Source organism: Corapipo altera, unplaced genomic scaffold (assembly GCF_003945725.1).
Source record: "Corapipo altera isolate COAL_440 unplaced genomic scaffold, ASM394572v1 1b, whole genome shotgun sequence".
NCBI lineage: Eukaryota > Metazoa > Chordata > Aves > Passeriformes > Pipridae > Corapipo > Corapipo altera.
The window spans coordinates 12,769,414-12,776,426 of record NW_020884881.1 but is presented as its reverse complement, the minus strand read 5'-3'; the positions used below and the strand labels follow the sequence as shown (position 1 = coordinate 12,776,426).

Genomic DNA, 7,013 nt, shown 5'->3' with positions numbered 1-7,013 from the left:
GGTTAGTTCTTTTGTGTGGGTCAATCACCCAGGGCAAGCTACTGTCCCCCATTCAACATCTTTCTTTTACAGCAATGCAGGGGAAAGAAAAAAAAGAATTCCACTTTGTTTGTTTTTTAGAACAAGTAAACATATGACACCTGCAATCACAGTTTTAGACTGATTGCAAATCACAATCTAATATAAAAATTAAAATGTATTTTGTTGTTCTAATTACCAACACTTTGAGTGTCTCAGAAATGCTAAAAAACTGAAAAAGGTCAGTAACTTCCATGGTTAAAATGAGTATTCTTTGCGATATAGCAATAAAATGTAAGCTAAGCTTGACTTTAGAACAACATCACCCTGGAGTATTCCCTGTATGGTATTTTTCAAATTACCAAACAAGTAGCAGTTAATTTTCATAAAGCAAATAATTGGAAATAAAATTTGTGTTGATACTTATTGTCTTACTTAACCTGATATGTCTACAGCTCATTAACATCTGAACTTGGTTCTTGTTTTCTATGGATATTGTACAGAAATCAACAGTTTCAGGGGACAATTAATTTATTTAACTCCAACTATTATCAACAGTATTGAATGCCACCCTAGAAGGGCTATAGGACACCACACTCAGATGCCCACTTCTGGTCAGATGATTTCTTGTGATATCTGTGAAAGAGGTTTCCAGAAACACAGAAAGTATTAGGATCCTGGTCCATGGTGCAAAGTGAATTCCCATAAGATGCAGACTAAGCCAGACAGAGAAAGGATATTTTTATGTATGCTTTGCACTTAAATAAGATCTTTTGAATTTCAAAGCTTTTATTCAAATTAATGGGAAGCAACCTCTTTCTCCCACCTCTCTGGGCTTAGTTTCTCCCTGTATCCAAATATCTTCTTCTTCTTCTGATTCTTTGAGACATTTGAATTTAGCTCCATGCTAATAGATATTAACAATCTCAATCAAAATGCTGGATTCAATTTTTTTTCTATCTCTCCTCCTGCCTGCCAGCCCATGACTTTCTGTTCAACTCAGTGCCCCACCCTGAGATTCAGGCAATCTTTAGTTTTAAAAAGAAACAGGTGATGTTTTCATAGCTGAGCTGTATCAGAATTCAAAATAACCATGGTACAGTTCTGATTCCTGATGTTACTTAATACACAGGAAAAAAAAATCTTTTGGATTAGTATTTTTATGACTAGCTCCAGAACTGCTGACTGTGATCAGCTATATATCAGGTCAGGGGCTTTCATTTCTGGCTCTCTCCCATCTTTACTCTCAATCTGTTTCTAATGACTTGTTCTATTTGGTTTTAAGTTTTACAGCACTAAAAGTGTTTAGAAAGACATCTCTTTGGAGCAGTGCAGTCAACAAAGTTCAAACTGATTTTCAAGGATGCACAGAATTATAATCTTAAAAATGGAAAAATAAAAATAAAAGTCTGAAAGCTCATAAATCATAATGTTTACCAATAAAGAAGGGACAGGATGTTGCTCTTTTTGAAACTCCCTACCAAGGAATATTAACATAATCTTTAATACCTGATCCTCTGATTTTTTAATAGTTACACCAACACAATAAAACTGAAATAAGATTACAAGAAAGACATGAGGTGCTGGAGTGTATCCAAAGAAGGACAACAAAGTTGGCGAAGGCTGTAGAAACCCAGAAGAGAAAGGGCTAGTGTGTATGTCTCAAACACTGATAGCCCTGATATTGTCTGTGGGGCCAATAATGGCCAAGGATTGCTGGTAATAGCATGCCATGAGAAGGAACAGGATGTGGCTGGAGAAGGGGGCCATATGTTGAGGTAGGGCAGCATTTTTTGGGGATGAACATCCTTGTTCTGGCTCTTGGTGACAAGCAGGACACAGACCAGTGCAAGCACCAGAATGAGATCAAGAAATGGGTATGGACTGTATGAGGGGATCAAGATCATTAAAGAGCCCAAAAGCATCTCTTTCTCTCTTCCCTTCCACCCCACTCTTTTATCTAAAATCAACTGCCACGTGTTCATATAGGAGACCAGGAACTAGTGTACCGATTTCCACACCAACTGTGTTAACTAATAGAACTTTGTAAGCTTTTGTCAATCCTCTGGCTTCTGTAACCAGCATCTAGGAATCTTGGGTGTTCCCTTCCCCTTTAAGAGTGGGACATCACATTACTCTTCAGATATCCACGTCCTAATAGTTTTTTTCTTTCTGTTGAGCTATAGTAAGCACTTGAATGTCTCGTAGACTGCTTTTTAGAGTGAAGAAAAAAAAAATCATAGCTATAAAATCTGGGTTTATTTGAAAGATAAGCCATTTTTATCTTCATTCACACCTGCTATGGAAAAAGAGAAGAAAAAAAAGCAGGCCAGGCACACTCTTCTTTAGGCTGCTTTCTTTTCCAGACACTCAATACCAACTTAGGGAGTAACTCTAACTCAAGAACAAATTTTAACAAAACTCAAACTGGAACATCTCCTTATACTTACACATCTCCCTTTATAAGGTAATTTGCTTAATTCAGACATTACCTTTTCATATCATTCCAAGGCTGAACATTTTTTGAACAGAATTAAAAAAAAAAAAAAATAAAACCAATCCAGACCAAAATACTAACTCAATATTAACTCAAGCACATGAATTGTTTCAAAATTCTGAAGTACTACTTTAAGAATTAATTACTAGCTAGGTCAGTGTACAATTATTGAGATCCAAAAATTTCTACTAGCTCCCTCTGTTTCTTTCTCATATGCTAGATTTTTCTATTTTTACCTTAACTGTACATATTAATAGTGACTGTATTTGTCATGTTATTTTTCTCCTCTGGCCATTAATAAGCAAGAAAATACATCAGGAGAAAGAAGTTATACACTATGGAATAAATTACACAAACTACTCACTGGTACACTTCAGTAAGGTACACCAAAATGAATAAAGAAAGGTCTTGATAATGCGAGACTGTGTGGTTCTGTTTGGTGTTTAAGCAGCAGTACTACAGCCTTGTATCAGGTAGAGCTGATTTGATTCTTTGAACTTTGATGTTTTTCTGTGCTGCCATTTGTTCTTCAGCAGACAGATTTCATCCTTCTTAGCTTATAGGGAATATAAAGCATCAGCATCTTCATGTTTTTTTCATTTTATTAAAGTTAATGACATCTCCAACAAAATACACTCATGGGGAAAATAATGAACAGCTGTTAGAGGAAACTTATAAACAGTTTTTTAGTTTACATTCTCAGTTTGCCATTCACTTTGAGGATTTCCTTTTTCTTTTTTTTCCTCCTAATTGTCACAGAATTGTAATCCCTTTCATGGATCTCTGTATATTAGAAAATGATAAATAGGTCACTGTTATCTCAAGGATAAGAATGATTTTCAATAAGTGTTAACAGTTGGACAGCTCTGCTGGAAATGAACTTGGTCTAAATCTATCCCATATGTATTCAATCTGACACCAACTTTACAGAACCTTAAAAAACAGTTCTTGTGAAGGTCTACAGGGTTCAACAGTGCTGCCTCTTGGGAGTTCACTGTGTTACTGTAACTTTGTTTGACGTGGGCTTTACGCAGAGCTCATAAATCAGTGCAGAAGAGCATGGTGAAAGGAGATCTGTGATTACTTGGTTGACAGAGATAACCCTATTCCTGTAATTTCATTGCCAAGCTCTTCTTTTTTTTTTCTTTGGATTTACCCAGAAACATGCAATATGCTGATATCTGTGGTAATGATGATAGAACAAATCATGGATTCTGTAAGAGATTCTCATTATTACTTTTCTGGTTTAGGAGAGATCACATGGAAAAGCTATTTTAAAGTATTTCAGGGAAAAATATGTTAAAATAGATATTATTATTATATGTTAATATGTGAATATTAAAAACTAAAGGTTAATTTGTGTTCTATTGAAACTGAGGAATGTAGTTTTAAGAATGGGCTACTAAGACAGTTTATATTCAGGTAAATTATAAGGAAAAAACTTTTTAATATTTCAGTCTTCAAAGTACTGTTAAACTTGAAGATACACACATTGACTCGTCTTTCAAGTGTCTGTTTTATGGCATTGTATGTTGTTTTCTATTCATGCTAAATAACACAGTGTGATAGCTCAGAAGATGATCACAGTTTTCCTTAGTGCCGCCTCATTCTTCCTTTACTTTGTATACACTACCAACATGGTAGTGCTATGGTCTAGTAAACCACGGCAGTAGGGGATCAAGAGTTGGACTTGATGATCTCAGAGGTCCCTTCCAACCCAGCTGATTCGCTAATTGATGATTCTATGATTCTATGATTCTATGAACATCATGGTGTCTTAAAATACTGGCTATTGTTGGACAATTTGTCTCTCATGATCTGAGTAAGTTCAGAAAGTTGATGTTGCTCTAGCAACTTTAATTCCTGAGAGAATCTCACTTCTTTTAACTAATATCACTGTATCTTTCCAGTTTAGGAGCAGATAATGGAATTTCCACTACCCCCCTACACTTACATAGTCCATTTTCAACCTGATAGAATTTCAGTGGGTTTGGTATGGAACCACAGAGTTCATTCTCCACAAGGATTTCAACACTCATTTAACTCTGGATGTCATGGCACTAAGTTCAAATGTGATGTGGTTCTCTGGATTATTAATTTTTTTAAAAAGTCAGGACTGAGAGAAGTGGGTATTTTGTTCATCTACCTGTGACTTCAGCGAGAGCCAGTACTTGTTTCTGTTAAATGCAGACAATGGAGAATGGAAAACTGCTGTGTTTTAAGGCATGCAGATGAAGGACTGGCGTATCTTGTAGTACATCCAGAAGATACATATTTAAGTACATACTTACGGAGGTTTTTAAAAATCCTGGTTGGTTTCATTTTTGTTTTTTATCTTACACTTTTGATATCCTTCTGCTTCTTACCCAGGGTGATGGATAGCAAATGTAATTAATTGAGTAAGATTGGAGGACTAGATGCAGAACCTGATTTGTATTTAGCACAGTTATGACATTCAGTGTTTTAAAACTCTAAGTAGGTTCTTACTTCTGAGTAAAACCCATCTGGAAAAATGATGTTGGCCTATGTGGCAACATGTTGTGTCAGAACAAAAAATGCAAATTTTTTTTGTGTAAATGCTTTCTTCTTATGTTCTTTTCTTTTTATTATTGCACTTGGTATCTGAATTCAGTAGCATTGTGTATTTTCTTCACTGTATTAATAATGGGCTATTAATTCACCTTGCTAAAGGACAAAAAAATAAATCAAAAGACATCTTTTCTCAATTTGCAACTCAATCAACATTTGATTTTTTTTTTATCCTAATCCTGCAGGTGAATTTTAGTTCTATTGATGGCGCCTTTTAAGTTAATGTTTCACACATGCAAAAAGATACAATCTCAAATGCACTGAATTTCATTTAACTCATCATGGAGATCAAACAACATTTATTTTTCAAAGTGATATGTTTGAAAAATATGTTAACTTTTTAAATCTAGGACGAGGGTGCTTCACATCATTTTTTTCTTCTTTTACTGTAACATAATCTTTATATGTATCATGGAATCTGCAACATTGTAAATGGAACAAATCAAAACAAGGCATTGGCTAACTGGTTAACATTCATACAATAATAAAAAGGAAAAGAATAGTCTTGTGTGCGTTATAATTAGCCATATGTGTTTACAATAAAAATACTAAATAAGGTGCTGTTAGCTTTACCAGTTCTTTGTAGCATGAAGAACTCTCTGCATATAATGCTGTGCAGATTTGAGGCTGCTGTGCATGTCTGATCCTGAATGTAATCATTTAAATATCTTTTAAAGTAAATGTTTGGTCTCTTACAGTATGACAAGCAACAAGGAAGTGATCCTTTCCCTCTGTTCAGCACTGGTGAGACACATCTGGAGTACTGTGTCCAGTTCCGGGCTCCCCAGCACAAGAGAAACAGAATACTGGAGAAAGTCCAACAAAAGTCATGAAGATAAGGGACTAGAACATCTGTCCTTTAAGGAAAGCCTGAGAGAACTGGGACCATACAGCCTAGAGACAAAAAGGCTCAGGGGGATAGAAGGTGCAAAGAAGATGGAGACAGGCTCTTTCCAGTGGTGGCCTGGGACAGGACCAGAGTCAATAGACACAAACTGAAACACAGGAGGTTCTGTCTGAGCATCAACACTGGCACAGATTGCCCAGGGAGGTTGTGCAGCCTCCATGCTTGGAGATATTCCGAAGTGCTTTGCACACGGTGCTGGCAACTTGGTCTAGGTGGCCCTGGTTAATCAGGGGGACTGAAACAGATTAACTCCAGAGGTACCTTCCAAACCCAACAATTTTATGATTTTGTGATTCTGTGTGACCCTCATTAGGTCAATATTCTGTCATTGTCAAAAACCTACTGGTGACTTGCAGATGACACTGATGCTCGCTCAACCTCTTCATGGGATATAGAGGTAAAAGAAAAACATCTGAAAAGCAGCAATCATAAACATAGTATTCCTTGAATTCCAATAAAACTACTATTTCTTTGGACAGTTTTCTAGCCTTGAAATTTTCTTTCTAGGTGTCTACTAGGTATAGTATCTGTTCTTATCAATTTGATATCTGATACGTCCTTGATAAGAGAACTTTATATTAAATGGATTTTTGAGTGGAGAGGACATTATATTATATTATTTATATTATTTATATTATTTATACCTGGACCATGGTACACAGAATAGAGAACTCCTCCGGTGTAATTATTTCTTTGTATGTAGTATAAATATTTTAAAAAAAGATAAATAAAGTAGTTCAGAAATAGTGTCCACCTGGGGAGTTATCCCTTAATGGTTGTAGGAGTGCAATTACACCACTTCATGTTGCAGCAGAAATACCACTTAATTACAGTAAGTGCCTAAAAATACGTCACATATACTTCTCTCTTTCTGATACCAACCATTTAATGACTACAATAAATATTTTTCTGAGGGAATGGTTAATGGAGAGGATACTAACCCTACACACATTTAAATAAGATAGACATGAGAGTGAGTTCTTGACAGAAAAGTAAGGGTTA

General features: G+C 35.7%; 1 non-coding gene across 1 annotated transcript; it reads left to right on the top strand.

Annotated features, from left to right (window-relative positions):
* The first annotated feature begins 6,494 nt into the window (after nucleotides 1-6,494).
* On the top strand, nucleotides 6,495-6,621 carry LOC113945642. Its single transcript, XR_003527147.1, has one exon. It is a non-coding gene; the product is annotated as a U2 spliceosomal RNA (small nuclear RNA).
* Nucleotides 6,622-7,013: the final 392 nt, after the last annotated feature.